Here is a 17,252-nt window from a genome sequence, read left to right as displayed (position 1 = left end):
GGAACATTGTCATATGGAGTTAATCTTGAGTTCACTTATACTTGTATTGAATTGATTCATATCTTTTCATGATCCAATTTTAAAGTCATGATGGCTCGTACCTTTACCCTACTAGTAGGTAAACCAAATAGTAGCCCAAAACTATAAGTAATGGGCTAATAGGTGGAAAGTGGCGTAAGAAGTACAAGCCATCAATCATAAAATAATAATATAAAGGAAGAGAAATAAAGAGACATAATAACATCCTATGATCTAGTAGTGTTGATACAAGAGCCTCTACTCCAAAATGATATAAGTACTATTAAGACAATATACAATAGTCTCGAAATAAGAAAGACTAGCAAAAGTAGAAGAAGCGGAAAAGGTCAACTCTGGCTCCAAAAGCTCACCCTATCTTCGAACTCTGACCAGCCTGATCCATGCATCAATAGCGGTCACTAGTACTCAAATTTTCACCAAACAGATACTGCATTGTAGTTTGAGTACCAAATCCATGAGTATTCAGTAGGCATCATCAACCGACTGAGCTAAATTACAACATAAACATATTAACGTGTGAGATAAGTAAGCTAAGCCAAGGAAAAGGACAAACCTGGAATAATGCTCCAAATGTTGAAAGTAAGCAACTAAAATAATAATAATAATAATAATAATAATAAAGAAAAGCATTAGTATTTCTACATAGCTGGCCCCTATAAGCCAGAAGGTTAGAGTAAAGTAAATAACCCAATGCGGGCCCCCATAAGCCCGAAAGATACAATCAAGGAGAAAAAATAATCGAAATTACACTAATTAACCATATCCCAAAATCATAATTGTTGATCGCTTCATACTTTAAAACACCAAACTTAAACTGGTTATATAACCGTCATAAATAACCTTTCATTGTTGGACTTGAACCATAACTCATATCATTATTTGTCAGACTTAAATTGAAACTCATATCATCATTTGTCGTACTTGAACCAGAACTCAAACTGAAACTCAATATCAAAGATCACTAGACTTGAATCTAAACTATGTCCATCTCCCAAAGTGCCAATCTAAAATAAAGCACTATGCATCTAAACCTTTGATGTGTCTTGGTTTCATGGCACTTTTGATGCTTAAAATCAAAAATATGCAAGTACTTAGATCCTTTTTGTTAGATGTGATGTGTTTTTATTTTTATTTTTCAGGAAAATAGGTTTAGGAACTAAAAAGGAGAAAAAGATGACGAAGTATTGTAGGGGACCTACTTATTGGCCGTAAGTGGGACTTACGTCCTCCCTAGTTCCTTCTGTAAGTGACAGAGAAAGTCTTTGAAGATTTAAAGTTTGGTCCTGATACTTACAAAGGCAATTACGGGGGCATAAGTAGCACCTACAACCCTCATAGTTACCCCTATAAGTGGAAGTTCTTAGGACCCATTTACGGCCCATAGGCACTACGGGGGTATAATTAGCACCTACAACCCTCATAGGTACCCTTATGGGCCGTAAATGGGTCCATAGGTAGGTGTCGACCTAGTTTTCCTTTTTCATATTGGTTAAGATTTAAGGGTTATGATGTATTCTATAAATACCCCTTGGATGTTTTTGTATTAGTTTACATACTCTTTATACTTGCAACATTATATTCATTCTGAGATTCAACTTTTGATATTGAAATCTTTGTTCTTTATGGTTGGGTATTAATTTGAGATTTTGGTTTTCATTCTTAATATATTGAAAGTTTATTCATATGCTTTATTTCATGAATTCTATAGGTCTTTTTGCAAACATGAGTGGCTAAACCTCTTAACTAGGATTGTGGGAACCCTGATGGAATAACAAAGTATAGGAAGTGCAAAGTCATTCTTGATTGATGTTCTTTTATGTATTATGATTTTATTTGATTTGATTTTTTTCTTAACGATTGGAGAAGTTAGGAACCCACCTGTATTCGATACCATCTCCGTAACATAGGTTGAGAATAGGAAAAGAAGATAACAACAGTAATTTGAAGCTATCAACCTTTATCTAAATAACTTAAGACCCAAAAAGTGATAGTTAATTTAGGATCCAAGACAAGAGTTAGTAAGGTGATACTCTGAAACTCATAAGGTGATAGGTGAAATTCACCAAAGGCATTCAAAAGACGGTTGGTGAGACATAACTTGTTAGATTCTACATACAAGGCATTGAGATAGTGTGATGAGCATGATAAGTCTACAGAGTTAGGAAGTCAGGGAGAACACAGTCCTAGTATTTATCTTATATTAATTTCAATATAAAGTGAACAAGATATGTAACTACTGTTATTGTTTCCAAAAAATCCCCCCATTTAACTTTCCATAATTTTTGGCTACTTCAGTAAGTTCATGATAATGATTTGGCCTATTCCATATGGGTTTGACCCCAACCATTGTTGGGTTCTTTATTTGATAGGGACCGCAGTATACTTCTTAGAGGTGTAATATTAAGCAACATCAAATTTTATTTTTCTACTGATCTTGGGGTGTATGCCAGTGTATGCCCAGTACTTGAAGTTAAGGCAATCCCTTGATCCCACTTGATATTGAGCTGGAGTGGACCTTACGACAGAAGCATAAGATGAAAGAGCAGAAGCATTAAGTTCAAGATTACACAAATCTCTTAATATGCAACCTTCATAGAGTGTTCAAGAAATAGCCGCCAGACCACTACATAGTTATTTACTGAAGTGAATGCGAGGCAGGAAAATGCATGATAAGCTGCTTAAAAGGAGAGAGAGAGACAAGAAGAAAAGCATCGAGAAATACTCAATAGAGATAGAGCTAGATAAGATAGAGATCAACAACCCACATCTTTTTAGTACTTGCCAGTGTATAATAATTTCGACAAAGAATTTCAGGTAGGAATTTTCTCGAGATATTCTATAGAGCCCTAACGTGGACACCAAAGTTGTTGATGATACTATTATTGGTGGGGCTTTCATGAGCCTTCATTGGGAGTTAGCTACAGAAATGTTAGATCAGGTCTCTAATACCAACCGATGGTGTCATACTCAAGAGAAAAATAATGGAATCGATACTTATGTTGTTGGTGTTTCCAGTATGTAGAGAGCCTTAATTGATATAGTAGCTCAAGAAGTAGCACAACTGAGGACTGATATTAGAGTACTTACTAAGCAGTTTATAGATTTTAAATCAGAAAAGGTAAATGTTGTGGGCACACAAGGTAAATTTTCCAGGTAGTATGAGTCTAATAATGATGACAAAGCAAAGTACCTATATAGAGAGATGGTGGTTTTTCGTGCCAAGGGCTAAGGGTTCAATCGGGACTCTTACAACTGAGGTAAGGAAATCAAGGTCAAAATATTATGGGATATAAGTATTGAACCAGAGAGAGATGGTGACTGGTGGAGGAAGGATGATTATAAGGAGAAAAATGGTTGCTATATTGTATCGATGAACCGTGATGTTGATACAAGGATGGAAGAAATGCTTGCTAAGCTAGTTGAGGATCAAGAGATCCAAGAAAGTTGTCTTAAGGAGATTAAGAAATATATTTCAGGTTTGAGGTAGAAAGTGGAATCATATGCTACTGTGATTAAGCAGCTAGAGCACTAGTGTGTTCAAATGTTGGTTACTTTGTATCAACGTCAACCAGGTACCTTTTTGAGAAACACTGTTAAGAATCCTAAGAATTAGAGTCACTGTCTTGCCATCACCACTTAGAGTGGAAAGGCTTCTATTAATCCTCTTATATCGATAATTAATGAGGTAAGGGATGATACTATTGATCTTGATGATTCATCTAAAGCAGAATCTACGAAGTTTGTGACTAATAGTGAGTCATCACAAAAATTGACTGACGTAGATAAAAAATTTGAGATGGATAAGGGAAAGAGGAAGAAAGTTGATCCTGTATTTAAAACCATTAGATGACCTCCTCCACATTTTCCTTAAAGGTTGAAATAGAAAAAAGAAAGAAGAAAAGTACAATAAGTTTATTGCTATGTTGAAGGAGTTGAGTGTTAATATCCTTCTTGTTGAAGCTCTCAAACTAATGCCTGGCTATGAGAAATTTATTAATGATTTGGTGACAAAGAAGAGAACTGTCAGTTATGAGGATGTTTGTGATTTGCATCATTGTAGTATGATTACATATAGATCTCCTGTTCTAAAGAAAGATGTCCCTGCTGCCTTTATAATTCCTTGTACGATTGGGTCATCTAGATTTTCTAAAGCTTTGTGTGACTTGGGTGCAAGCATTAACTTGATGTTGATGGTTGTGCTTAAACACAATTACACTTGAGACCTCTTGAACCCACGTGATGCAGTTGTTGATGGAATATCTTATAGTTAAGAAACTCATAGGCATATCATTTGATGTTTTGGTCAAAGTGGACAACTTTATCTTTTCGACAAACTTTTTTGTCTTGGATTGTGAGGTTGATTTTGAGATACCCCTAATTTTGGGAGATCATGTTTAGCCATGGGTTGAACATTAGTGGATATGGAAAGAGGTGAGCTTAGGTTTAGGTTGAATAATGAGGAAGTCACATTTAATGTGCACTAATAATGCCCAAGCTACACCTTCAATTTGAAAATTATACGATTGTCGGGGTCGAATCCCAAGTGAATATGGAATCATGTCTCTTAACTGTTGTAATCAATGGGAAAACTAGAAAATTAAATGAGGGGATTTAAGTAGCAATATTGAACTAGTAGCTAATATCAACTTTGGATGTTAGTCATCAGCGAACATTAGGATTGTGTTCCCCTGGATTCTCAACTCCGTAGGTTTATCGTGCTTTGTTGAACCAACCCGATGCCTTGCATGCCAAATCTAAGAAGTTATAAACCATTAACCGTCTTTTGGAATAGCTAACAGATTTCACCTCTTACCTTTTGAGTCTCAAGATGTCGCCATACTAACTCTTATCCTAGATCCCAGTTAATTATTACCTTTTGAGTTTCTAATTATTAGATGACATCTAATCATCTTACATAATAATACCTAGTAGCGTGGATCAATAGTTAAACTTTAAATTACTATCGAATCTCGAAATCAAAATATTGTTGTAACTATCAAGAGTGCATCACTTCTACTAAAAACACATAAAAGGTATTTATAGTACATTAGGAAACCCTAAAATCAAAGCCCGGATGAAAAAAGACAAAAAGAAGGTCGGTGGCCACTTACCTGTGTCTGCATGTGGCCTACCCTTGGGCACTTGTGCCACATGCTACCTGACCCTGGGCACATGTAGACATATATAAATGCCAGAAAAATTTCCTACACCTTAAGCTCTCAAGATTTTGGACTTCTGACACTTATCCTACCCACATGCGATCCACGTATGCTACATGCAGTCCGAATGTTGACATAGGTATGTGACAAAAGTTCTTTTTCAGATCTGTCACTCTCTAGATATTTAATTCTGGTACTTACCTTAGTATCATACAGGCCACATGTGGTCCATATGTAGACATAGGTAAGTGTCATGCCTTCTAATACTTGCAACCAAACTTCAAATCTTCAACTTTCATCACATGCTTTGATTACGTACATCCAAAAAGTGTCATGAATACCCAAAATTGATCAAGTAAGTAGCCAAAAACTTAATTTTTTATCTTTTCCATGAACTTAGCATCCAAAATCTAGTTTCCTTCAAAACATACCTGAAACTTATCTTAGATAATAAAACAACCTAAGAAACTTGCATATTTTTATCATTTCAAGCATCAAAAGTGCTATATTTCTATAGCACATCAACACCCTCAACTTAGAATGTTTGCATGTCCTCCGGCAACAAAACACAACAAAATAAAACAACACATAACATGATGCTTAACTAGGAGAATCTAAGATATTAAGGGCAACCAATCAACACTTTAAGCTTAAACCAAAATACCCCCTCCTATCTCAACTTTTTAAAACCAACTGTGTATAAACATAAAACACAATAATGTGACATGATGGGATCAAGGTATGGCATTACATTAGCCTATACATGTCGGTTCTACAATCATACTGCGGTAGATGAAAAAAGAAGCATGGCAAAAAAAAACTTGGCAGCTATGGTATAGCTCACCCCTAACTAAAAACTATGCACTGTACCCAATGAGTTAAAATAATATAAAACAAAGGGAATAAGGACATACCTAGTATGCGCTAAGCATTTGTGTCATGAGCATCCCCAGATGGGGAGATATCCACTAAAAAAGGCCATGATGGTGGCGGTGCACTACGAAAAAAAGAATTCACAACTAGCTTGGCACGCATATGCCTATCAATAAATATAGTCTATATCGAATCATGGGTGGCCCTTTTTAGGGCTTGCTTATATGGCTGTCTAGATTCTGCAATTCCCTTCTTGAAATTTTCTAGTCTGAGGAGTGGCACATCATTCTCCTGAATAAATCAAAGTGTCTGGAACACTCGAAGGTGATGGATGAACAACCGGGATACAACTTGAGGGATGGCTAATATATGGATCTCAGTGAGAGAGCGTACCTCTGCTCTATGTAGGACTACCTATTCCTAATATCTCCTATATCTGGCATCTTAATCCTGTTGAATTGGGACAATACTTAACCCTCCAAAGTATATACTCATGAGTGCAACTCAACTTGTAGATCTAACATTGCAGCTTGGTGCACAGACTACAGTCTAGCCTCAGTCGTCACTAGTATAGTATGGACCCATGGCCAAATCTACTTATATAATATCACCACCTTGGTCTAAACAATCGGTAGCCGATCTGCCCTCACCTCTATTCTCTCCTTAATACCTGGTATATCTGGTACACTGACCTCTGCAACAATATCCTCATCAATAGTGTCCATCATAGAAACCACCTCTATATCATTAGGTTACTGCACTATCATAAACACATCAAAATCTACTTGCATATCATTCAGTTTGAAGGTGATCTCCCCCAAGTCTTTATCCATCAACACCCTAGCAGTGGATAAGAAGGGTTCACCCAATATAATCGGAGCTTGGTCAACTACTTCATAGTCTAAAATCATGAAATCTACTGGGTATGTTAAGTATCTCACCCTCACTTCTACATCACGCAAAATATCCATTATCTTCTTTATAGATGAGTTAACCATTAGCAGCCTTGCAGATGTAGGTTTGAGTTCTCCTAATCCCAACACCTTGTATATCACCAGTGGCATTAAATTTATGTCTGCCCCCAAATCACATAGAGCATAATTGATATCAAAATGCCTAATAAAACATGGTATGATGGCTGCCCCTGGGTCACCCTTCTTCTCTACTAATGGTACAGAAGAGACCATGCTATAAGGTTGTACCTTATCTTTGGGCTCATCTGCGACCCAGTAGTCACCATCCTTACTCTCATGATCATCATCACTATAGGTCATCTTTTCAAACTCAGTTTTAGGTGGATCGTCAGCAATAATATTATCCTTCTTTAACTTATTAGCAGTAGGCACACAATGCTCATCAGGTGGGGCATCACTCTTAGTGTTAATAGCCAAACAATGAACAAGTGTTGGAGGATTCTGCACAGTGTCACTAGGAAAGGAACGTGGCTATGTATGAGTCAAAGTGGTAGAGATCTGCCCATACGGCTTCTCTAACTGCTTGATAAGAGTTACATGTGACTCAACCTTTAGGGCCAATCCTAAAATATCAGCCTTAAGTTCTTTAAGGAAAGTTTCTTAACTCTCTTAACCCTTCATCAGTTTAGACAACATTTCTTCTATTCTTGATTCCATATTTCTTCTGCTATGTGGAATGTATTTATCTCCTTTCTCCTTGTAATCATCTCTCCATCTCTGATCACTGTCTCTATCTTTATCATCGTCATACTTTCGACCTTAGTTTCCTTGCCTTTGGGCTCAAAAAAATGCCAAATGATGATGCAAATACTTTTCCTTTTTCTTAAACTAAGACTTATGAACGCTAGAGATTGCACCCTATGCCCCTACTGTATTAACCTTTTTAGAATTTATTATTGCAAACTGTTTGGCCAGCTTACCAATATCAGTCCTTAATAGTGAAATCTACTAAGCTACAACATCCTCATTCACTCTCTGCTCACTAGAAACTCCAATGGTATAAGTGCTAAAACCTCTCTCAACCTCCCAATTTTTCCACCCTCGGTTAGTTAGCGAGATCTGATCCATAATACTAGAAACTATCTCCCATCGCAATCTCATAAAGGCTCCTCCAGAGATAGTGTTTTCCATAGCTCTGGAACTGATGGTCAGGTCTCTATAGAATATCTCTAACAAGCTTTCCCCTAAAATCTGATGGTTTGGCACCGTGCTAAGCTTCTTCTTGAACCTAAACCATGTCTCATACATAGATTCTGACTACAGCTACCTAAAATTATAAATCTCATCCTTGAGATGCAACACCCTAAATACAAAGAACCTGTTCAAGAATTGTTTGCATAATTCATTCCACATAGTGATTAATGCTCTTAGAAGTTCCCCTAGCCATAAAGTTGTTTCTCCAGTAAGCGAGAAGGGGAATAACCTTAGTCTAAATGCCTCTTGATCTACCCCAGGAGTGGTATATGAAGTGCAAATCCTAGTAAAATTTTACAGATGCTCATTTGCGTCGTCTGTAGGCAATCCCATAACATACCCTTTAAGTATAAGAGTTGAATCATAGCACTAAAGATATTGAACTTGACATTTGGGGGTAAGAGAGGAGGAATAAGGGATCCAATCTCTGTCGGCTCAACGTATCCTAGGTTCTCTTCATCATCCTTATATGGTTTCATTTATTGATATGTTAGGATCACTTGAGGACGAACTCCTCTAACTTTGTTCTAATTTCTATCGACTGCTGCTCAGCGGTCTGCTTCTTATCTCTGCTCAACTAGCTCTTCCTCCCTAGCTATCTACTAAGATTTTTCTTCTTCCCTTCTCTCATTAGTGGCTTATGATAAAAGAACCCTTCATTTGGTGTTCAACAATGTCTTGAACTCCTTTAAGAGGAGGGGGAGGCATATCAATACGAACCCCTTCAGGAATATTATCTCTTTTTAGTTTTGTCATCCTACTAGGTGTTTGTAAGATCCTTTCTGTATTCGGATTCACTGAGAGTAAGGGATTGCCTCTACTCTTTTTGATAGGCATACACCGACATATACCCAACTATGAACAAAAACAAAAAGACCTAAATACTGCAACAACCTTAGTTCACAACTCAACACCATAATCCCCAGCAGTGGCGCCAAATTTTAATAACACCAAAGCTACACCTTCAATCTGAAGATTATGCGGTCGCTATTAAATATAGTAACCCAACAAATTTTAGGATCAAATCCAAAGGGAATACATGGTATCGTGGCTCTTAGTTGTTGTAACCAACGGGAAAAAGTGGAAAAGTAAATTAGGAGATTTGAGTAGAAAATCAAACTAGTAGCTAATATCAACTTTGGATATAATCAGGCATCGGTGAAAACTAGGATTGTGTTCACCCTGGCCTCTCAACTCCATAGTCTTGTCATTCTTTGTTGAACCAAACCAATACCTTGGATGAAGAATTTGATAAGTTATATAGCGTTAATCGTCTTTTAGACTAGCTAACATATTTTACCCTTTACTTTTAGAGTCTCATGATGTCTCCATACTAACTTTTATCCTAGATCCCAGTTAACTATTACCTTTTGAGTCTCTAATTATTAGATTAAAACTAACCATCTTACTTAGATAATACCTAGTAGTGTTGATCGACAGTTAAACTTCAAAGTACTGTTGTAGTTATCTCTTCCTAGTCATTGCTCCTCTTTTGGAGTAAGTAGAAATAATCTAGGTAGGATCCTAACATTTGCAACCGCTAAGATAACTATTAAAGTAAATATAATACAATGCATGCATGGGTATCAGTTTAGAACAACAATCACACTTTACCTACTACGTCAATCTGTCAGGGTTTTCACAACCCTAGCTAAGGGTTTTTAGCCGCTCATGCTTGTGAAATAATCAACAATATTCATGATTGAAAGAATAAGATGTAATCACAATACTCGCAACAGGAAAACCAAAACTTTAACTAAATTAATCAACAAAAGTCAATACAATAGAATTCAAAAACTAAAATCGAATCTCAGAATCAAAATATATTTCTAAGTATCAAGAGTGTGTCACTTTTACTAAAACACACATAAAGGGTATTTATAGTACATGAGGAAACCCTAAAATCAAAGCTCAGACAAAAAAGGGTTGGTGGCCACTTACCCGTGTCTACATGCGGCCTGGCCTTGGGCGCATGTGCCACATGAGGCCTGACCCTGGGTGCATGTAGACATATATATGTGCCAAAAAAATTTCCTGCACCTTCAGCTCGCTGAATTTTGGATTTCTGACACTTACCCTACCTATATACGGTCCATATATGTTATATGTGGTATGTATGTTGACATAGGTAAGTGCCAGAAGTTTCTTTTCAGCTCTTTCACTCTCTGGATCTTTAATTTTGGTACTTACCTTAATCTTATATAGACCACATGTGCTACATGTGGGCCATATATAGACATAGTTTTTATGCCTTCCAATAATTGCAACCAAATTTCAAATCTTCAACTTTCATCATATGCTTTGGTTATGTATATCCAAAAAGTGTCACGAATACCGGAAATTTATCAAGTGAGTAGCAAAAAACTCCATTTTTCATATTTTTCATGAACTTAGCATCCAAAACCTAGTTTCTTTCAAAACATACCCAAAACACATCATATCTAACAAAACAACCTAAGAAACTTGCATATTTTCATTGTTTTAAGCGTCGAAAGTATTATATTTCTATAGCACATCATGCATAGAGCTATGAAAAAACCAACTGACATGAGGGTGGTTTCATTAATAAATAACATTGATGACCCTAGAGGCCTACAATATGGTTAACTTGATGAAGTTTGAGTAATTAAGGTACCTACGTCATACTACAACGTTAAATCTGGTTGCTTGGTAGGCATCCCAAGGTGTATTGTTATTTTTGTGTTTGTGATAATTTGTGTTATTGTGATTGACACCAGATATGTACACCTAAGATGCCATAGGTATGTTCCTAACCCTCTTGCTTTATGGTGGCCTTATACATTAGAGACAATGCATGCTTATTTGATAGGGGTAGGCTTACTTGTGGTTCTAGATGTCCTCTTTCTATTTTTGTTACCGTATCTCTTTTTATCTGAAATTGTTCATAGTAGAGCAGGCATGTTTTGGATGTGTGTATTGTTATAGGTGTTATGTTTTTTTTGTGTTTAATTACGAGAAAAATGAGGAACCTATGGGAAGTTGACATGTTTTGTTTGTTCTTAAGTGTTTGGTAAAAAATGATACCCCCCCCCCAAAAAAAATTTTGTGAACTATATGATGTAAATATCTGTGTGACTATCATGAATCTTTTTATGGCATTAGGATTAGGCATAAAACAATCATAGCTTAGCATTTTCATGAAGTGGATAGGTAGTAGTTGGTAATATAACCTTGTACCATATGCATGTGAGATACTTACCTAGTTCCCTTTGTGCATTTAATCCAAAACTTGCCCGGTTAGTCTTACCTAGGTTGTAGGATAGTTAGACAGGACATAATCATAGGTCATTTATGACATAATCCACTCTTAGCCTAAATAACCATCCAAAATGACCAAGTATCCCTAGATCTCTAATTTGAGCCTATATTGACTCATTTTCTTGATTTTAACCTTTTACCTTCCCAAGATTGATTACAATGAACCTGTTTTGGCCTTGATCCCTCTTTAGATACGGTGCACCTTAACTTAGGAAAATCACCTAAGTTGAGGGTGGCTATCATAGTAGTGCATAGTTAAATTATGTATGTAAAAGAGTGTGTAATGTAAAAGAAAAGGTAAGTAAGGTTGGGTGTAGTATAAAAAGAAGATGAAAAACTTGAAAAGAAAAAAGAAAAAGAGAAAAAAATGAATAAATAGAGAAAAAATAAAACCACACCATTCCAAAAATCAATAAAGGAGAAAAATGGAAGAATAAAAAAAATAAAAGGTTGGGGAGCAGAGATGCATCTGTATCCTGGCCCCAACCTTTAGGTCGTCCACATCCTCTGGTAGGATTCCTAGTTGTAGACTCAGGATCCTCATCATTAGTAGTTGTAGCACGTTTCCTATCTATCTGCAAAAGAATAAAAACAAAGAATCTCAGAAACTATCATAGACTCTTATCACAAAATGAGTGAAGAAAGTGAAGATCTCCTAAGAATGTCCTATAGCCTCCCAAAGATAAGAAACAGACATCATTATTTTGATCTACATGACTCTACTAGACACTTGCTCTTGTACCAACAATGATAGTCAACTGAGTGCTCTAATACCAGTTTTTCATGATCTGATTTTCATTTCATGATGACACCTACTTTCACCCCACTAGTGGGTAAGTCAAACCATAGCTCAGAACTATAAGTAATGGGCTAATTGATGGAAATGACATAATGACTGGAAATATGCAAGTAAAAGAAGTACAAGCCATCAATTATAGAATAATAATATAATGGAAGGAAATAAAGAGACATAATAACATCCCGTGACCTAGTAATATTGGTATAAGAGTCTCTAATCCAAAAGAATGCAAGTACTATCAAGTTAATATATAATAGTCTAAAAAATAGAAAGACTAGTAAAACAAAAGAAAGAGAAAAAGTTAACTCTGGCTTTGAGATCTCACTCAGTCTCCGATCTCTGACCAGCACGATCTCGCCATCAATGGCAGCCACTAGTACTCGGATCTATAATAAAAAGGCACAAAAGTGTAGTATAAGTACCAAAGCCATGGATACTCAATAGCCATCATCGGTCAACTGAGATAAATTATAATATAAACATTATAACATGCGAGATAAGTATTCTAAGTTAAGGAAAAGGGAAAACCTGGAATGATGCTCCAAATGCTTAAAGTAAACAACTATAAGAATAACAATAAAGAAAAGCATAACTACTTCTACATAGCTAGCTCCCATAAGCCAGATGGTGTGAGTAAAGTAAATAACCCAACGTGGACCCTCATAAGCTCGGAGGATCCAATCAAGGAAAAATAGTAATAGGAATTACACTAATTAACCATATCCTTAAATAATAAAATTGTATCCTTCCATACTGTAAAAAACCTAACTTGAATTGTTTCTATAACCGTCACAAATAACTTCTCATTGATGGATATGAACTAAAACTCATATCAACAGTTTTCGAACTTGAATCAAAACTCGTATCATAATTTGTCGGACTTGAACCAGTACTCAATATAATTAATTGTCGGACTTGAATTAAAACTCAATATCATAGATAACCAAACTCAAACTTAAAGTAATACCATCTCCCAAAGTGTCAATCTAAAATAAAGGACCATGCATGTAAACCTTCTCAGCTAAAGAAAGTTAATAAGATAATATAACATATCTATTGATTCTACAAGGAATTTAATAGCAATATTTGCATAAGGTTGGCCAGAAGGGCCTACTTCTAACACAGAAATCCATTCTAACGCAAATTCTATCCCAAACTAGGCTAAGTCATCTAATTTTCACTGCTAGATATTAAATAAGTCACATTTCAGTCCTAGGATAGCAATTCTACCAAAAGAACCAATAGTTAAGAAAATTACACCTAATTACGATTCCTTATCGACTAAAAGATCTAAATCATACTAAATATGCCTCCAAGACCTAATTACCACCCCAAAACTAGCATAATATCATATTCATAAAATAATTAAGACCAATTTAAGAGAGAATTAAACCTAGCCTATCGACAATGAAGAAAGCCTGGTAAAGTCTGCTAAATCAATTATTCCCCTTTTGAGAAGCTTACACATGATGACACACTATTAAAATGGTAATATACTCATAAATATGATAACAATGGTACCCATATAGCATTTCTATGCTTTGGGTTCAAAATCACGTCAAAATCCTATGTGGGGCTTATTTGAGAAATCACACTTTTGAAATTGTTAGTACGTCCCTCTATGTCGAAGGATCATTTATCCTCAAGAATGGGTAAATTTTGAGCTCAAACTATACCCCAATCTACTCAACAAGATTCTACAAATTTTAGGAATAAATTGATGAATTAAACAAGAACTTAACAGAAACTTACCAAGATTTTGATGAAGAAATGATTAATCCAAGCTCACAATTACCCATAATTCTCTCAATAATACCTCTACCAATTTTCCACACTCTCTAAGTCTTTTTAGCTCTTGGACTTATGGAAAATAGGGAGAAATTAAGCAAGAGGGAGATTTAATGCCTCCCATGTGCCACTTAAGTGGTCACCACTAAAGCAGCCAAGCACCGCTAAAGCTGTACCTGTTGGCCCTGACCTTCTACTAAAGTGGACAAGCTATCGCTAATGTGAAATCTACTTTAGCAGGCATACCACTACTAAATAGGTTTAACTGGCAAGCTAAATAGACCGGTTGGCTATTAAAACTGCCACCACTAAAGCGACAAGGAGTTGCACTAGCGGATACACCAGTTGAAACTTGCAAAAAATTCAAAGCTTCCACCGAATCCCTAATATTTGTTCAGAATTCCAAAAATACAAATGAACTATGTTATTCTATCAAATTCACTATTCCAGATACAATGACGCAATGGAAATTTCTATCTGAGGTTGTTTCGATAAAATGTGGCCCTATACCCATGGGCATAGCTCAAAATATGTTCAAGAGCCTTGGAACTCGCACCAAGGATTCCATAGCCTACATTCAATATTCTGGAGCTTATGGATTTATTAGAATTAAAATACAAGGTCGTTAACCTAAAGTTTTCACACGATAGATAATTCTTACCAGTAAAGACTTAAAAATAAGGAATTGACTATAAAACAAATCGAACTGCCTGGTAAATGAGTTGTAATCTCTAGAAAGTCATAAATGACTTAGGACAGCTATAGAAAAGCTCTAAACAACAAAAATATATGGAAATACAAAAAATAACCTGGAGGATTATTATATATCTTCATACTGATTTGGTTATGAGCATTATATCCATATTTTTTCATACATGTTTATGAAATTAATATCACTATTTTTCCCATTCAAAAGAAAATGGTATTTTTATAAAACTCTTGGCTGATATTATTTGTCGGCAAAGTTGATTGAGACATATTCTCAGATATTATAGTAACCTTGATCTTAAATATTAATCAGAGAAGTGGATTGATATAAAAGAAAGTATATGGGTTGCAAACCCTCATGGGTCCTATCTTAGGAGTAGTGAGGCTCGGTAGGTGTATACAGAAAGTTATGAAATAACTTTCAAACATTCATCTTCATCTCATCATTATTACTACATTACATTGCATTGTCCTCCTTGGCATGGTTTGATATTATATTAGTTTTTAACTGTTGTACTGTATTCCGTCATAGAACCTTGTTTGCAATATTGTGTTTGACCATTTGTTTCACTTTATTACATGATCTTATATTATCTTATATTGACTTTTAGGTTGAGGTATTATGAGACATGGTGTATGGTTGTGGCTTGATCAAATAGATAGTTGTGTATCACTTTTTGGTAGTATGAGATACACTCTTATATTTGTACACTCTCCTTATTATTATCCCATATTTTTTGGTTGAGTAAAATTGATTAATCCTAATATATCATGTAAGTAAGTCTTCTTTATAAATGACTTTTCCTATTATTGATCATAAAAATAAATAGTGTTGACTCACCTAGATTAATGTACCTACCTAATATTTGATAAATCAATTTATCGTTGTGTGGGTTATCCTAATAGGATAAAATCTTATAATTTCTATATTTAGTTTGCTTGGGGTACCTTGGAAATTTGGGAGGTGGTTCTTTCCATTACTTTGGATTAGGGATGGTTATCAACGATACTTGCTGAGTACATGTGATTTTTGTACTCATCCTTGCTTTTTTTTCCTTTCTCTTATTTTTCTAAATCCCATGTAGGTGTTGATTTGAGAAGTAGATCGTAGATCAAGTTTTTTTTGTATTTCCATTGCAAAGATCGAGGTAGCGACTAGAAGACCTCAGGACTTCATGAATCTCTCTATTTATGTCTTATGCTTTATTCACATCAAAGATATTTTAGAAGATTACTATCATTACTCTTAAACTGTATTAGAGGCTTTTACTAGTGACAACCAGATTCGAGATACATCTTTTTTACACTTGCGTCTTATTTATATATTTGGGGTTATGTTATTCTTTCACTTCCATTTCTGTTTTGTTAATTCATGTTCTTGTTTTGGGTAAGGCTTACTTTTCCAGAGGATATAACAAGTGCCATCATGTGAATAATTTGGGTCATGATAAATTAGTACTAAAGCCCCAGGTTCATTGGTCTTATTAGTACAAGCTGAATTTAGTAGAGTGTTGCCGATTGGTATGGAGACACCTGTTATCTAAAGGCTACATTACTTTAGGAGGAATCCATTTATTCATCTTTGTCATGTGTTCATATATTTGTATAACTCAGTATTGTTCACTCTCTCATAGACGGTGGGCGTATGTTCTAACTTGAGAGTCATAGCTCGTGCCTTCAGTGTGCGGTAGGTAGGGGTGGCATTCAGTTGGTTTGGTTTGATTTTGAATTTTGTTTTGGTTTTTTGGTTTTTGTCTTGGTGAAAATGAAAATCAAAACCAAACTAAAATAAACTAGATTTAGTTCAGTTCTTGCAAATTCGGTTCAATTTATTTCAGTTTGATGATCAGATGAAACATGTGTCTAGGTGGTGAAAGACGATCCTTATGGTGTTTGGGTTTCACCTTTTGCACATGTTCCTCAAACTAATTGTGAACACTTAATATACAATAAGAAAAATTTTACATTTCTAAAAAAATACGAAAGGTATAAATCGTAAAAGTTTTTTATTATATATCACATAGTTTTGATAACCAAATCTGGTTTGTTCCTCTATAATTGATTTATAAATACCCTAACTTAAAGGTAAAATAAATTTAGAACTGTTCTAGCCAACTAGTGTACGACAATGACTAGAGGACAAACTAGACGACTACTACTAACTAAAGTACGACAAAGAGGGAGAGGGTGTGAGAGTTGGTTAGCTTCTGAGTATGAGAAAATAGATACTGATTAAGGTTGGGACTTGGGAATATATGTAATAGGTGTTGGGCCGATTGGGTTGGGTTGTTGTGGTGGCTTGTGGGAATTGGGTTAGCTAATTGGTTGTAAAATATACGTATACTATTATAGTAATATACTATGTATATAAATTTTGGTTTAACCAATTTTTTATTTTTTTTGAAAAATAAAAGACTGAACTGATTAACTAGAATTTTA

This window comes from Capsicum annuum, chromosome 6 (genome assembly GCF_002878395.1).
Source record: "Capsicum annuum cultivar UCD-10X-F1 chromosome 6, UCD10Xv1.1, whole genome shotgun sequence".
NCBI lineage: Eukaryota > Viridiplantae > Streptophyta > Magnoliopsida > Solanales > Solanaceae > Capsicum > Capsicum annuum.
The sequence above is the reverse complement of the archived record's forward strand: the minus strand, read 5'-3'. Positions refer to the sequence as shown.